The following is a 17,630-nucleotide window of genomic DNA, read 5'->3' as shown; positions in this document are numbered from 1 at the left end:
AAGGGCCTCACTTAACTCTGCGGCAAGACTCATCAAGGTATCAAAAAGGTAGAATCAAATCTCCCCGGCTTGAAATCCCACCATTGGCTCCCTTATGAAGCAAAATCAACTAAAAATTGCATGTATGATGCACAAAGCTCTGCACTTCAACACCCCAAGTTATCTCGCCAATAAGCTTGAGTTGTTGGGAGGCTCTAGATTGTCTAGCAGCATCAGTACCCTACTGCTAAAACCACAGGAAGAAAACCTACAGCACAACTTTATCTGGTACTCCCTACCATCTGAAATAAGACCGACCCCCTCAACTACCTCCTTTAAGAAAAAAGTAAAACTTTTATTTATGAACACATTTCTTGTATAGTTCATCAGAATTCTGCTTCTTGAGATTCAAAAATCGTCCTCTCTTTTCCTGTATGTACATTTACTATGCTTAAGGATTTGTATGTCGTTGCCTCCTTACTTGTAAAGTGCTCTGATACACGCAAGGTTCCCGTTTGCGCTATATAAAACTTTTCAAATAAATAAATAAAATAAATAAATGTTCGTGACATCTAAAGGCCCAGGGCATTTTACTTTCACAATTCGAGTGCCTTAGTTGGGTGTTACTCTACAGGACCGGTGCAGTGTGCACATAAAGGCCTATGTCCACTTCCAGCAGTCTCTGGCCCACATGGTGCGTGCATTTCTTACTGATGGAGGGTTCAAGTGAAGTCCTTACTCTGGCATGCTTCAGTTAAACAGAATTCTGACCAATTGTACTTCACAGATACCCACAGAGAACCAGGAATATCCACTCCAGTATGCACAAGGTGGTTGTAAATAGGGAACGGGTGATGTTGTTTCTTATTGTCGTCCTCATCAGTATTATTAACTAAAGGTACAAACTTATTAGACTAGAGTGTGAAGAACCAGAACCTTTTGGACCTGGCGGCGCAGGGTACGCACTATGTCTTCGGAGTTCACCTGCTTTGTTGCACAGAGACACAGGACACTCTGTCGGTGTTAGAAGATCAGATTTATTTAGCTGCAGCTAGTACAGTTATCCTAGAAGTACATAAAGTAGGTTCTCAGGAGACTGCCACTTCACTCTGTGGCGCATCAGATTAAATACTATACAATACACAATTATTAACGAGATACACTCCCAAAGCATATAAGAAAGAGCCAATAAGGAAAGTTGGAAAACAAAGCCGAACCAATAGGAAAGGTTCGAAAACAGAAATATCAGATGACTCGAAGAGGTCTCTCCTCCAACTGTGTTTGTCACCCCACCCTCAAGCTGATAGATTAACAGATTCATAACTAACTTGCAGGTGGCGAGATATGTTTGTGTGTATTGGAGGACAGTCGTGAAACGAGAGAATGCAAGCAGGAGACAGTGAAGGCCAGTCGATAAGATAAAGTCAGGAAAGAATAGTCTGAGCCAACAGATAGTTGAAACAGGGATTAGAAAAGCCAGACAGGGATTAGTGTACTCGGCTAGTTCTAACCAGAGCTTCGCAAACAGAGGCCGAGGACGTATTTTGACACCAGGCTACAGAAAAAGCAGAATAGACTTTGTTCGCCGTGCTGCCTGAGTGATGGCAACACAAAATGGCGGCAGGTCACAAAATGGCGGGTCGATACGATCGTGATCCAAAATCGAAGTTCCTCAAGTGCAACGTAAAGACTGCAAATAAACAGATCATAAACATTTCAAGAGGAACTATCAGCTGTCCCATCTGCTCTGAATCTAAAAAAGAAACAAGTCCAGCTTTGGAGATCAGCCTTTTACTGTACCTTATGACGTACCCATCGTCTGTACCCCTTTCATGGTGACATAACCTGACAAATGGTGACCATACTTGTTATTTCCAACATACATGCACTGCTGTTAAATGACAAGCCACCAAGTAAACATCTCATCTAACTAAAAACGCAGATATTGCCAGGAAAAAAATAGCTTTTAAGGCGTGCCACAAATTGCTACATAAGCCTTTCTCTATTGTTACAGGTCTGTGCGTGCCCATAGCAGGGGTAACATGATGCCTTCAATATATGTCAGTATCACTTTTCTTAAATGCTGAGGGGCAGATCTACGAGGAAGTGCCGCAGCGCGGCAACGCAAGCCCTTTGGCTGTGCCACGCTGCGGCACTTCTGAAGCACAGGAATGCGCCATATTTACAATGATATGTCGCATTCCTGTGCTTCCCTCTGCTCTGGCGCACAAACTGCAGGCATACACCTGCGCAGGCACCCTTGCACCATGGTGCAAGGATGCCTGCATCATGGGGAGATTGTTTTTGTGCAGGAAGGGGCATCTTCTCGCACAAAAATTATCACTACAGGCATTTTCCCCTTTCAATGCGTGCTGTAGAATGCATTCTCCCCAATGCACCTCGCTACGCCGTAGTCCGGCACAATCTTTGAGCTGCAGAGCGCCACCCAGCACCGTGTGGGCGCAGGCGGTGCTAGTGCTGCGTTCCAGCAGGAAAGCGGCCTCCCGGTTCTCCTTCCGCTGGAAAGCTCAGGTCAGCCCCTGCAGCAGTAGCACCGGCAACGGCAGAAACATTCCGGCAAACAGAGAGTCTGTGGGAGTAGGACCAGCTATGGTGTGTAGGAAAGAGAAGGTTATGAGGAAAGGACAGGACGGCAGAACAGATTATAGAAGCAGAGGGCAGCAAACTAGGGTAAGTGCGCAGGCTGAATGCGAGGCTGTTCCTTCACACAGAGCAGTAAGGGGAGAAAGCCAGGAGTAGGTATAAACCCTCTATAGACCTCAAGAAAGCAGACGCATGACTCCACGGTGAATAGGGGATTAAGATACTGCCTGAGGAGCAGGAGTCTGGCAGCAAGTCTTGCAATTGCCCCAGAACTAGTCAAGAATCCTATCATCACTGAAACTACCTCAATAACACAAAACAGTGACAAAAGCAAAAAGCTGGCTACCCCCCCTAAAGCCTCAGTCCCCACCCCAGTTTCAACTAGGGCAATAGCAGCTGGTTCAAAGGTTAAAATCACCCCCTCCCTCCGATCATATTTCAAGGTTAAACAACACTCCCAAACGAAATAACCGCAACCGAAGGAGAGCAGAGTAAAAAAGGAGGTAAATCAGCAACGACGGAGACTAGCTCAGTGACTGATTTTCCGACTAGTAATAACAGATTTCAGGTTCTTGAAGTGATTGGAATCACAGGGAAGGAGCCCCTTCTGGTGTCCGCAGAGAAAGGTAGGCAACCTCACTCATGGGTCGAGAGTAATGTAGAACGAGCAAGGGACACAGATAGCTTAATTGAATCTCTGATTGCAGAAATGAGAGAGAATTTTGCCACCTCAGAAAAAAATCAACACAGGATTCAGGGAGCCTGCGCAGTATTGGAAACCAAAATCAACTCCATAATGGAACGTATTAGCATAGTGGAATCTACAGTGGAGGAAATGGGTCCGAGGGTGGAGTTGAATAAGGTGGAGATACAGGCCCTGAAAGAAAGTGAAAAGGAACTCAGGGGGAAAATTGAGTCAATGGAATATCAGGACAGACGCAACAATTTAAGAGTCTTAAATGTTCCAGAGGGAGAAGAGGGTGATGACATCGAAGGTTATGTTATTACACTTCTAAAGGAGTTCTTTCCGTGGCTTGAAACAAAGGCTCTGGCTGAGAACATTCAAAGGGTACACAGGGACCCGTTTGATGAAGACAAACCTAGGAAGAACCCGAGGAAGATCCTGATCAACTTTAGAACATATACCTTGAAAGAGAGAATCCTGAGTGAGGCAATAAGAGCTGGTTCCCACACAAAAATTGATTGGACCTTCATAATAAGATCAGACATCGCCAAAGCAACCCTGGATAGGCAGTGGGAGTTAGTGCAATGTATGCAGGAATTGAGATCTATGGGAGCGACAGTACAGATGAGATTCCCAGCATCCCTGAGAATAATGTGGGGCAACCAGATGCACAACTTGAGAGAACCCAAGGAAGTAGAGTCCTTAATAGTCAGAATCAAGGCTCAAAAAGTGTAAAGAATAGCCTACAGAGCCCGAGACTCAAAGCAGCGAGATACATCGCCAAAGAGACAGAGGGAGGTTTCTCCATGGGTGGTTGAGGGACAGGTGGAGGGAAGGGGGAAGGGATCACAATAATAAGAATACGTTCACAGAGGCCGTGGGAGCATACAGGGAAAGAAATCACAAAAAAATGGTCCGACCTGTGCAAAAACAGAAGATATAGTAAAGAACATTATTGCAGGTTATAGGAGTCAACATTCTAACATGGAATGTAAATGGTTTGAGGGTCAGAAGTAGAAAGCACAGAATATTTGAATACCTAAAAAACATAAAGTGCGATATATTATAATTCTTCAAGAAACACACCTCCTAAAAATAGAGTGGGAAGAAATTTTGAAGAGGCAAAGGTGGGTGGATGCCATACATTCACAGATCAGGCTTGCTGTGTCAAGGGAGTGAGTATTGTTTTCAAGAGATCAGCGAATGCAACAATAGAATCATCCAGTTGTGACTCGAAGGGGAGATGGACCGTAGCAAAAGTAGGCCAGAGCAGGGTTAGCTGCGTAATAGCTGGATACTATGGTCCAAATATGGACGACCCTACCGCAATCCAGGCATTGTACACATATCTTTTGGATGCTTCAGCACAAGTTATAATTGGATCAATTTTAATTTGGTCAAAGATCCCAGGAAAGATAGGCTACCACTCAGGAACATCGTAATCCTGCCTAGAATGAGGAGTTGCTTAAAGTTCCATTTAGAAGACTTAGGCTTGATAGATATCTGACGAGAAAAGGGAGTAGAGTCTCAGAAGCTTACATTCAAGAATAAAAAACTGGGTCACTCGTAAAGAATTGATTACTTTCTAGTAAGACTTTATGTAGCAAAGTGAAGAGGGTAGAACATCTCCCAGCACATCTTTCCGACCATTCAGCAGTACAGATGGAGGTGTGCCTGCAGAAGACGCAAGATATTCCTAAATGGACATTGGACAGTACTCTGCTTCTAGACCCCGAGATAGTCGAAAATTTGAGAGTTGAAACAAAGTCCTTTTTTACAGTAAATACAAATGAGACAGCAGGGCAGGTGTGGTGGGATGCATATAAGATGGAATTTAACCAGCATAGGAGCCTACAGGCATAAGAAATTTAAGAACAGGATTAGTGAGTTAGAAAGGGGAAATCTAGACTTAGAAGAGAGAATGGATGAGGAGAATATTGCACATAAAAAAGAAAAGCTAGCAGTGGGAAGGAACAAGCTAAAGGATGAGCTCACTGGCTTTCTAGAAGCTAAAACTAAAGACAAGTGGGAGCCCAGTAAACTAGCCCACTATCACTACGTTGAGGGTTGTGGCAAAATCTTAGCTTGGAAAACTAAGACAGAACAAAGCCGTAATAAGATCTTAAGCATACAGGAGGAAAATCAAGTGTATCCAAGTACGGAAGAAGCAGAGATTAGGAGGGCGTTTAGTAGCTTCTTCGAGAACTTGTATACTGAGGACATAATGGCCGACATGCAGCAGATAGAAGACTAACTCAAGATTTGGATAAAGCAGGCACTACCAGATACTCAGACGGCCAAGCTCAATGCCAAAGTAACAGAAGAAGAAGTCATGGGGGTAGAAAAAGAGCTAAAAAAAGCAAAAGCAGCAGGCCCAGACACGTTGCCCAATTAGCTTTTGTTGCAGGGATTCTGCACATATACAGAACTATGCGCAGGAAACCAGGACCTCGTGTATAGTGGTGTACCAACAACCCACCTTAGTGCCTAGAACCCCAATCCGACTAGCTATAGTGTCTCATTTGTTCTCCGTACTACAGCAAAGCTACCAATGATTAGACATCCTAGAACATGTACCTCAGACTCTCTCTGGAATCGCAGGAGCAAGAACACTCTTTCGCTCACTCGCTCATACTTGTCCACAACATGAGTAATCAGAGACACAGTATAGTTTAAAATGTTTATTTTAACTAACGTGCTCTATAATGCAGTATACGAGCCAATACTAGCAGCAAAATGCATAAACACAAGATAGTAAGCATTGTTACAATTCCATAGAATATAAACGGGGTTATCATTCTATAAAGATAGTGGAAAAAGGACTACCGTGCCTTGCCACCATCCCCGGGCTAGGAACAAGTTTTTTATAGACATAGAAGACCTCTAGGCTTTGTCAGGGGGGACACCATACCTCCAGGTTTAGATGCAAAGGTTTTCATCTCCATTCAAGCACAGCTCTTCTCTCTAGCAAGGGTTTTCTCCAAATATCTAACATGCATGCAATGCCATATTAAAGGCACTCGATTTTCAGTAGTACAGCTGTGTTGGTATTTAGTCTAACATGCGGGGACTGACCAAAGCAGATTAACAAGGGACATTGTTTTTCGACCTTGAACATGATGTGCAGACGAAACCAACAGAGTACAGCAAGAAACGTGAAAGGTAGATGGTTCTCATGTGAATGAGCACAAGCAGAGGATCTGCGAAAACAAAGTCATGTAGAAATGTGTGCAGAAGCGGCAACATGGCAGCCAAGCGTGTACTAACATATGTTAACTTAGCAATGTCCGCAGTGAATCCCGTATCCTCACTACACCCTCCGCTGGTAAGTCTATTGGATGTAGTCGTAGGACCAACACAGAGTTCAAAAAGTGTGAGCAGAGTTAAAGAGCATCTATAGTTTATTGAATTTGGAGTGAAAAAAGAGAGAGAAAACAAAAAGGGAAGAAAAGAAAAAAAAACGGGCTTTTTAAATGGGTGGCAAACAAAAAAATGATTTTGCCAAAACAAAAAAGATATGCACAGATGTGCACCAGCCATGTTAATCCATCAGAGTGTATGAGCAGTAAACTGCCACGGCCTCCAATAGGAAATCATTGTCATCAGTAGAAAAAAGAGATGCCATCCAATTTAGCAAGCAGAACAAGCAAGCACAATTCGGAGCTTCCAGGACCACTGCAGGACAAATTGTGTGATTTTCAATGTAGCTACGTTGTAGGAGATCCTACCCAGCTTCACAGATATCCCATTGTGCCAACACTTCAATTGCAGCCGCATATGCCATAAAACCAACTCCGGAGCATTCTTGCTCATGGGCCACTAAGGGTCTCATCAACAGGTCATAATCCGAGTCGGGAGATGATATATTGGAAAGGCAGAGATCCAATCCCCATTGAAAGGAGCATTCCAAGCATGAGAAGACGGGTTGCATGCAAGTGTAGTACGCAAAGCTGAAAGACAGTCCATACACCACGCTGAGTGTTGCCAGTGGCAGTGTACCATAGCATTCAAGCACACGGTGACGGAGCATTCGTAGCCAATCTGGGTCGTGTAGAACCACAAGAGGCGCAGCCATTGCGTAGCAGGCAAATCAATAGAAGGACACGAGCGGCTATGGTAACCAACAGAGGTAAGCATGCAAAGACGCTGGAAAAAATAGAATGAATAAAGGATGGTATCCCACCAAATATAGTCTGAAAAGAGGTCACAAGGCCAGAGCTAACAACTTTAAAAAAAATTACCAGGCCGTGTGTATCAGACGCATCAATCAATTCACCGAAATGTAGTGGGAGGTTTGTATTTAGAAGGGCCTGGATTTCAGAATTGGTGCTCGCTATCTGCAGGACAAATGTCTCGTGCGCAGAAGTGAACGGGACCTCCTCCTGGAATGATAGCACTTTTATTCTGCTCAACTTATTGAAGTCCGTTTTCAAAGTTGGGATGCAAGGCCAAATCGAGGTATTGAGATTCCCCTGTGGGGGTGGGAAAAGCACATTTTTACAGCAAACTACGCGCTGTGAAACTGTTACAATGTACGGTATGCCAGTCAGCAAACTGCAACATTCTTTGTTATTTAAAAGAAGATCGCTACCATTCGCAAGGAGGGTAAAAGTTTTTTTTTTTTGTAGCTGGTACTTGTATACCTTTTTAAACACATGCAAGATTCGGGGCAGTAACACTACAAGTCCCGTGTAACTGTATGTCTTTGCAGACAATGGTATGACCTATTGCAGAATCACAAGATTCCCCTGTAAGATATACTTCCTTGTCATCTCGCAGATATCTGTATGTGAAAGGCAAGGACCACACTTCATGCAGGAAAGCGCTGCCCAGGGGTTCATAGCGACCTATTGGGTAATGCTTCATGCAGGAGCTACATTTAAGCAAAGAGAATGGTAAAGAGATAACCCTGTGGATGAACCAGACAGCAGAGTTAGTTTCAGCCACGGAGAATGGTAAAGGGTCTATCTTTTCAATATGTAAAAGAGTGTACGTTGTATCTTTCATGGACATAAACTGTTGTTTGTCAGTCAAATTAAAAGGCAAAAGCAAAGCAGATGTGTTTAAATATTCCTATGGTACTTTACCCATTTTCAGAGTTTGTAAAGTCCATGCAAACTACATTACTGAATGCAATTGATTTTTACCATGATACAACACAGACACATCATCTTGAACAATATCAACAACAGATGAAACAATAATATCTAAGGTGTAAAATGCGGGAAGACAGTGTGTTAATACTATTGTCAACAACAGCAAGTACCTTTTCTAGATTTTCATGATCTAGTTCCCTTAAACGAGATGCAGCTTCAATTTGAGAAAGCTTACCTATTTCATTGTAAGCAGTGTAAATAAATCTTTTTGTTCTAGGACCAGGAGGTCCCTTGATAAAGTCGGCCAAATCAATGTTATTGGATAACAACGATAAATGTTGTTTCACAGACGATAGGGATGAGTGCTGTAACCAATTTTGACACAATTTACCCACAGAATACGTGGTAACCGAATGTGCATTTGCAAAACGTGGATCTAGTCTATCCTGCTTGTAACAAGGCAGTGTGTTATGGAAACGTAATTGTCAGGCATCAGAAGTCATCTGCCAAACCAACCATCCCATTGGGTCTAAACTTGAGAAATTAACTGTTATATTCTGAAATAAAGATTGCAATTCCTCAATGGAATAATCTGTATGCATGCTCCAGTTATGATATGTAGCCAAAGTAGGAATGGTAGGGACATTCATCTGTTTTGTAGTGGCCAAACAAAAACAGGTAGTTTGATAAATAGAATCCTTTAAAAACAGAATTTGTGTTGGGATAAGGCATGCGTGATGTAAAGCTTCACTGCCACAAACCTGCCAGGATCTAGAACCCGAAATAGATTTTAAATCAACTGCGGCCTTCCAATTTTCATAGCCGCCAACTGACAATTTATGAATAAACTAATTGGAATATAATAATTTCGGGTGAGTCAACACTACTTTGGGAGTAGATGAAATGTTTAATTTAAAATAATAGGACTCCGGGTTGGACCTATCAAAATCTACAAAATATGTACTTTTCTGTAGAAGGTTTTGGAGCTGCCTTCAAATGGAGTTGGGCAATGTTCCCATTGTGTGTAATGAAAAACATTCCTAAATGTATTATCTTTATGCAGGTAATGGTGTCCTAAATGCTGGAAACAATATAAATCGGCATAATTAGCATTATTTAAATACAAATCTTCAGCATCAAAGGCAGCTTAATACTTTAAATCTGAAAAAAAAGATTGTACTGCTTGCACATCCCAATCATCTGAACGTATGTTCTGTTTCACTATATCACCCATTGACACACAAAGTACATTTGGTACATTAATAATTTCTGTTGGACCATGAATTTGGAAATCCACAGCATCCCAGACTATGCCATCAGCGACTGGAAAGGCGGAGATGTTAACAAAAGTCTGGTTTCTTTTCTTGATGTGAGAAGACGTGTGCGGAACCAAAGTTCCATCAACCAGTTTTACAGGAGAGCATTCTGGTAGGTAGTGAGCATTGATAAGAAGGAAAAAAAATGGTCACAAACCAAATGGACATGAACAGGAAAATCAGGATCAGCACTAACCAGATGTATTTCCAAGGAGGGACCAAATATTTCTGTTTAAACCAGGAGACAAATATACTGAATTTCGTAGGGCCAAATGATGAGATGGAAGTCAAGTCAAAAGAAAAACGTGACTGTGTAAGTGCAGTTGTTTGCATTCCAGGCAAAGACTCGCTTGTGGGATAAGCATATTCAGTTTCCTCATTACAGGGGGAAACTGGCATGATTAGCAAGGGATCGTTTTGCACGCTGCTAGATGCGCCAATCACAGGATTCCTTGAAATTGCTGGACATGATGCAGCAGATGTTATACTATTCAGAATCGGCCAGATTTTGTAGCTTGACATTGTCCACTGAGATGTATCTGTTGTCTATGCGACCAGGAAGTGGTGGTAAAATGAATGTACGAGTATCCTTCACGCCAAGCACTGGAACCGGTGCACGATAAGAGGGGCCAAATTCTTTTTTGTTCTCCACCTTCTCTCGGACCAGATCTCCACCTTTGGGTAGCTAGCCAACTACCGGAATCTGTAGTGCAGCATCAGTGGCAGAGGGTAAATGTTCTTTTGCAAGGTCTCTTGTAAGTCCTGTAACATATTAGAATGATTATCTACATCAAAGGTTGCAGCTGCGGCCGCCATGTCTAGACCCTCAAGGTCCAGAACAAACATTTTTATGCCAAAGAGCATTTCGTATGGGGTCCGCCCACCCAGAGATCTTCCAGGGAGATTATTTAGTGCACGTTGCACGCTATACTAGTGGGCTAGCAAGTTCCTGCCAGTACCTAAGAGCTGTCAAGGATTGCTTCAAGTCACAGTTCATTTGCACCAAAACTGAATTGCCCTAAGGCCTGTATGGAGACGAAAATTTCACCAGCACCCCCAAAGACTTAATCGCATCCTTGTAAGCCTTAGAGGCGAACGCTGGATCTTGGTCAAAATGGAAGGTGCCAGATGCAAAAATTCCCACAAAGACACGCAAATCCCTGTTGGCATTTCGAGTGTCAGCACTGCGTTGTGGCCAAACCCAAATGAAACGTGTGCACGAATCAACTGCAACTAAGATGTATTTATAAGCAGTATCTGAAGAAAATGGACCGCAGTGATCAAGATATACACAGCCAAAAGGTCTACTAGAAATGCACAGCTGTGTTTGTGGTGGACGTGTAACTGTAGAAGGTTTAATCTGCTGACAAATGTCACAAGATAGTGCATAATTACTTGTCGGTTTATATAAACCACACCACCAGTAACGTTGTTGCAAAATAGAAACCGTCGCAGACACACCAGCATGAGCCGAAGCCTTGCCCTCATGTGCGGCTGTTATCTGAGAAAGTCTGCGGTCCGCGTTGGGAATCAACCTGTCACCAACGTTATTTATTCTTACGTAAGGAACTTGGTCGGGACTTAAATGATAAGAGTACTTTGAAGGGAACCCTTGAGGGTAATTTCCACCCTTCTCAGTAGCAACAATAGCTGCCAAGATTTCATTACCAATCTGAGTCATGGATCTTATAACGGCTGCAACTGAACACGTGGCTACTGCTAATTTGGCTGCTTCATCAGCCAAACTGTTACCGATAGCGTGTGCTTCCACACGTTGGTGGCCAAGAGTGTGAATCACCTGTGTGAGCGGCAGACGTTCTTTAAGATTTGCCACTCGAACCCAAAACATCTTATGTTAAATTGCGTTGCTTTTGAAATCACGATAGTCATTCTGAGAACAAAAGAACAAGTTGTCTTTAAAAGACTGAACACAGTAATAAGAATCAATCACAATTAGAGTAGTCACATTAGGATCTGCAAACACGAGAGCAAGCACCAAGGCGCGCAGCTCAGCTAATTGGGTGCTACAGTCACCTGCATATGAACAACAGCAGACTTGAACTCACCGTTCACCATGGAACCTGCCACTATAGAACAGGCTGCCGAATAAGCATGCTTAGATCCATAACCGGTTGCGCCAAACCATCGGTGTAAATGATACAATCGCATTCTTTAAGCGGGCGCATAGACAGAGGAGGAGGATGAACAAATTCATACTGCAAGAACTCCTGTGTCTGAAGAAAGGAGTCAAAGATAAAGGAGACATCCGGAGATGTCAAAGAAGTAGCCCATTGTATCCAACGGGGATGCAAGGCCTTAGAGTTTGGTACACTTGCCTTTGTTACTGCCTCAAGTGCAGGGTATGGCATTACCACCAAAATGCGTTTCCCCTGTGCCAGTGCGCGTTCCTTCAAGATCGCCATCAGCACAGCCGTCAAGACTTTCTCAACCCTGGAAAACCGCAACTCGGCAGAAGTGTATAAATGTGATTTGTAAGCAATAGGTACTGTGTCACCGTCATTAAACGTCAAGTAAGTGAAACCCACTGCACCTGGCACGATTCTTATCACCAGATTTGTGTGGTTATCACGTGTTAACAAGTATGTAGATTCAAGAAGATCAGACTGTAAAGATTGCAGGATAGATGAATGTTATGGAAGCCAGTGGCGTAGCTAGCGGGGGGCGGGGGGGCGGTCCGCCCCAGGCGGCACTATTTTGGGGGCGAACAAATGTATTCAGATAAGGCTCGGATTGCTTTCGTGGACGTTCGGGGACGGGCAGAGAAGGAATAGGACTCAGGCAATGTCAGGCAATGTCCTCTTCTTTTTTGTGCTGGCAGCTCTCCCCCCCCTCTCTTCCTATTATTCCCTCCTTCTGTCTTGCTCCTCACTTACTGAAAACCGTAACTTCAAGAAACGGTTCACAACCTCTTTCCTTCTTTCATTTTGTTCCTTCCCTGTGAAATGGATCCAAATTGAAAAACACTCTTGCGGGAAATTCCAAAGTGCAGCGGAATGTAGAGAAATAGAAGGTTTTATGAAAAATAAATACATAATTAAATAAAGCAAGATAGAGTGATTGCAAAGTGGCCAGATTGGTTTTGTTCACATCCAAACACATGAGCCTCACTTTACAGACTTTGCAGTCAAGCGCTACTTTTGTTTTCTCGTCTTTTTTTGAGCAGCATTGTTGTCCCCAGGTGAGGAAGTGCACCATTCCTGGAGGTACTGCAATACCTGGTTGATGGGTGGATTGGAAAACAAAATGCGTACCATGGCTCTGTTTATGGATGTGGTCTTTTTAAACCACACTGCTTACTTAAGGATATAAGCAATGGACATTGAAACGGTCCCCTTCAGGGCCCTGTAGTCATGTCCTTAACTTTTCAGGTAAAACCACTCGCTGATTTCTGAATAGTGAGTGAGAGATCGTTAAGGTAACCATGTTGTTTCTGCTTACATTTCACATGCTTTTCTTAATCTTGCATTCCCTATGAGTGTTTGCTTTTACTTTTTTTTTTTAGGCAGCATATTACTCTTATCATGTGCATAATTTTAATTAAGCCACATCCAAGTGTTTATAGCGGGAACAATTATGTTGTAGCTGAAGGCAGTGCGAGTTTCTCTCAGTGGGGCAGTATGGTGTTCAGTGGGGGAGAGGATGTGGCACTATGGCCAGAGCTGTCGAATTTGGAACTGGGGAACTGGGTTCAGCCTTCATAACCAGTCCACCAGACCACTCTACTGAGGGAGCATATTCCCATGCTAGACCTTACAAGGCCCCACTAGACCTTAGAAGGCTTGATGTCTTAGCGCAAGCAGGTGTACCCTAATGGTTTCAATTGTGAGTTAACCTTGAAGGCTTGTCCACCACAATCCATACTGAAGTTCATCTCCAGTCCTGCGGGCAGGCCTATGAAGCAGCACACCCTAGAGCAACAGTGATCCATTCACTGTGACTCTGTCACTGAGGTTACATGAACCTTGAGCAGATTAGGGCGGTGCGAACGGTGTGACCGCACTGGGTACCTATTTCGGTGGGTGCGTAGTGTTTGCAAGTATATTATGGTTTAAAAAAACTTGCTGCCTCCTTCCTGGCCTCCAGCAATTTTCAGAAACAATAAAAATGACATGATAACTTCGGTGATTAATGTTCATCCTAGAGAGAGATCCGAGTTGTGTCTCTAGTGGAAGGGTTGACTCCTGGAAAGGTAGCACAGAGGGTTAATATGCCTGCTGCAAAGAACATGTACCATGCAGATCACAAAGGGCACTGCTTTAATGGGGGGACCATGATGAATGGTCATTTAATGTCAGCTATAGATGATGGATCCGTGAACAGGGTCATGTATGTGCATGTTTGCATTGTGCTGAGGGGATTACCAGGTAATTGTTCACGCAGCTCTCTGATGGATGTCACATGCGGTTTTTCTGAGTCCCCAGATAGATCATGCAGTCTGTGTGTTCTCTTTTGTACTGCCAGTCACTGCCCCTCACCGGTGTATTCAACTGTGTAGCCTTGGACCGTGTCATTTATGTGCATGTAACTTGCTTGATCGAGGTAAGTTTTAGCGGCGATACTACGTGTCTCTCGGTCCTCTTTCAAGTGCTTGCCGTCCTTTTCCCCCAGCAACCCGCCCAACCCCCGGGGCGGCAATTTGAGGGATAGCCCCGGGCGTCACAAGCTCTAGCTACGCCTCTGATGGAAGCCAGCAGGCTTTAGAAAATGTTGGTTGTCTCAAAGCATAAAGAGGCTTGACACGCTGGGCATCCTCGGGAATGTAAATACGACCGAAGTTCAAAAATTCCAGCAATGATTGAAGTTTTTTCAGGGTTGTCGGAGGTCGCAAACGTGTGCATTTCTCCAGGAAGTGAGGGGCCAAGCCTCTACCTTCATTATTGAGCTCATAGCCCAAAAACAACACTGTGTACTCTGCAATGTGTGATTTTGCAAAGTTGAATTTGTAACCGTAGTCCCCAAATAAAATAATGATGCGGTCAACTCGGCACAGATGCGGCCATAATTCCTCGCCCTTGAGATAAATATCATCAACGTACGAGTACGCATCTGGGTCTATGCCGTCTAGCAAAGAGAAAACACGGGCGGTGAAAACACCAGGGCTGTTCTTGTAGCCCATAGCTAGTCACCTAAATTGTTTTTGTTTTCCGCTGGCTGTGAATGCGGTCCATTGACTGCATGCCGGAGACAGGTTGTGACTGAAAAATCTATTGGAAATGTCAAGTGTAGTTTTATATTTTTACGAACAAGACTGTCTATAAGAGCAGAACTGTCGGTATTTTGTACAGCAAAAGTGCGACAGTGAGAGTTCAAATGCCAGTAATCCAAAACTATGCAGTACAACCCATCGGGTTTTGTAACGGTAAAAAGAGGGTTATTCATTGGTAACACACATGTCTCAATCACTTCTTGATACTCTAATTGTGTGAGAATCTCAAAAACAGACCCTTCGCTTCGCGCCAGAGGGGATATTGGGGTTGAGGCTGTGGCATTGACCGCAATGGTATATCATGGGGTGGAGAATCTTTGTCCCAGCCCACATGAGTACGGTACAGAGCCGTTGCAAGCACCAAAGTCCACTCCTCTGCAAAAGCCTCTGCATGCTCCTTGGAGACGTCATTTGAAAAACTCGGAAGTATCATCTCCCCCCCTTTCGGAGCTGCAAGTAAAAAGGTGGGGCCAATCTGTCTCTGCTAATAAAATGTCGTAAGAAGAGGATCAGATTTTCCCCAAAAAATCTCTTTCATGACACGCTGTACGTCACCTTCAATTAAAAGAACTATGTCATATAGTCTATCAGGGGAGCCACTCGAGTGTCAGCGGTTTCAACTGTAATGAAAGTTTTAGTTGCTTTCGCCTCCTGAAATGGACGTAGTGCTTGCCGCACTATGGTAACAACCGCTGCGCTGTCGAGCAGAGTCACTGCCCATGTTAAATTCAGGAGCCAGGTTTTCACCGTCTGTGGCATATCTCGCTGTTAAAGCTGCAACTTTCTTTTTCTGAAACTGAGGGTGCTGACAAGGAAAATTGTCTTGTTTCCCTTTCCATCAGTCTGACAAGGCTGCTCACGTCCTTGTGGTACACCTCGACCTCTGCCGTGATCCTGGCGTTCCCCTCCACTGGCTGGAAAGCCTGATGTTTCCTGCATAGAACGAGGAGAACGCTGATCAGGAACCTGAAACCTATCAAGAGACCTAATTCTCACGTGGTCGCGCAAATCATAAGTGCACTCAGAAGACACGGGTCTCGGCGACGCAGCATGTGACCCCTGTTTCTGTTGTTGCTTTCCCTGTTTCTTTGTTTTCCAATTCTTGAGACTGGACGCTTGTCTTTCTCAGACTGAGACTTCTGATGTGTTTGCTGTTGAGCCTGAGTTTTAGCGAAAGGCTTAACACCAAAACTATTGCAGTCAATGGTCTTATAAGCCTGGGCAATAATCTTCAGCAATTCGCGTGGCCTGTCCTGTTCCGGGACAAGAGTCAAAGCATTAGCTACGTGAAAGTTAACTGCATCTCCCTTGACATTTGCAAGGATTAGATCAGCAACTACGTTGAACACCCCGACCATCCTCATCTCCAATTCAACAGCCACTTCTGGGCCGTGCTCATCTTGAACACGCTTAATCATGGAGGGGAGTGCGGTCATTGAGGGAGTGCCAAAACACTTCGCATACACTGCCGCGAACACCTTACCTCAATTGTTACAATTGGTTAACTCGGGAATTAAGCCTTTCTGCAAACTAATAGTCAAAATCCTGTGCTTTTCCACAGGAGAGGTAATCGGAAATCCTGGCTCTAGCTGGTCAAATTTTTCAGCCAGCCAATAAGGTAAATCATCCTTATTCTGAGGTGGCTAGCCCATTACCGACTTAACCATGACAGGACTGATAGTCACACCGCCAGGTCCAGCTGGTTGCGCAGCAACTCCAGGTGGACCCACCTGAATGTTGCGTGAGACATATTTTCTATAACAGCCCTATGCACCCGTATTAAGGAGGTGTGCAACACGCGGAGCACTGCTACAGGAACTGTCAGATGCCGTGGATGTGGCGTGTACCCAGCCAAAATGGGCCAATTGGCCCCATCAATTGATAAAGGGCCTAAACGGATTGGAGTGACTGGGTGGGGGAGGGAGCCATGAAACCAAACGTGGTGTTGCCATGCCGATAACGGAACGGAGTTTTATAAGGCCGATATAGATTAGGAAGGGCCGAAGGAGTGTATACATTGAACAAATTATCGGTTCCATCCACTGCCGGAAAGGTGACCCAAGAATAAAACACCTCAAAGTGGTAAGCCGGATCAGCTCCAACCACAAAGTTAAGGGCAACACCCGCGTCTGGCACTCAATAATCGGTCAGATGACGACGGAGCGCAGCGTGGGTTTGTCCCGGAATTTCAACTTCAGCCATTAAGACAAAGAACGTATAACAACCTAATGCGTGGCAGTGCAATAAAGGGTTAACAATGAACAGTAAACACCTTTTAATAATATCAAGCTTGAAAAAACGTATAAAAACACCAATATAGGAGGTTACACCATCACAGCTGTTTCCGGAAACAGAAGTGAGGGGATTGTGGACAAGCACAAGCACTACTTAAGCGTCTCGGAGATAAGAACAAGACTAAACGTTGGGCGCCATGTTGCAGGGATTCTGCACATATACATGGGATCATTGGAAGAAGCGACAATATGCATCTTATTAAAACCAGGGAAGGACTCAAAACGATGTGAGTCTTAAAGGCCACTGTCTTTTTTGAACAGCGAATACAAAATATACACCCAAATACTGGCAAGAAGACTAGGCCAGGTAGTCTGCACCTTGATACATGAGGATCAAAAAGGGTTCATAAGGGGCAGACAGATACAGGAATTAACACACAAACTGGTGGGAGCAATAGATGTGGCTACTAAGGAAAGATCCCCCTTATC

Source organism: Triturus cristatus, chromosome 10, assembly GCF_964204655.1.
Source record: "Triturus cristatus chromosome 10, aTriCri1.1, whole genome shotgun sequence".
NCBI classification, from domain to species: Eukaryota; Metazoa; Chordata; class Amphibia; order Caudata; family Salamandridae; genus Triturus; species Triturus cristatus.
Note: the sequence above shows the minus strand (reverse complement) of the source record.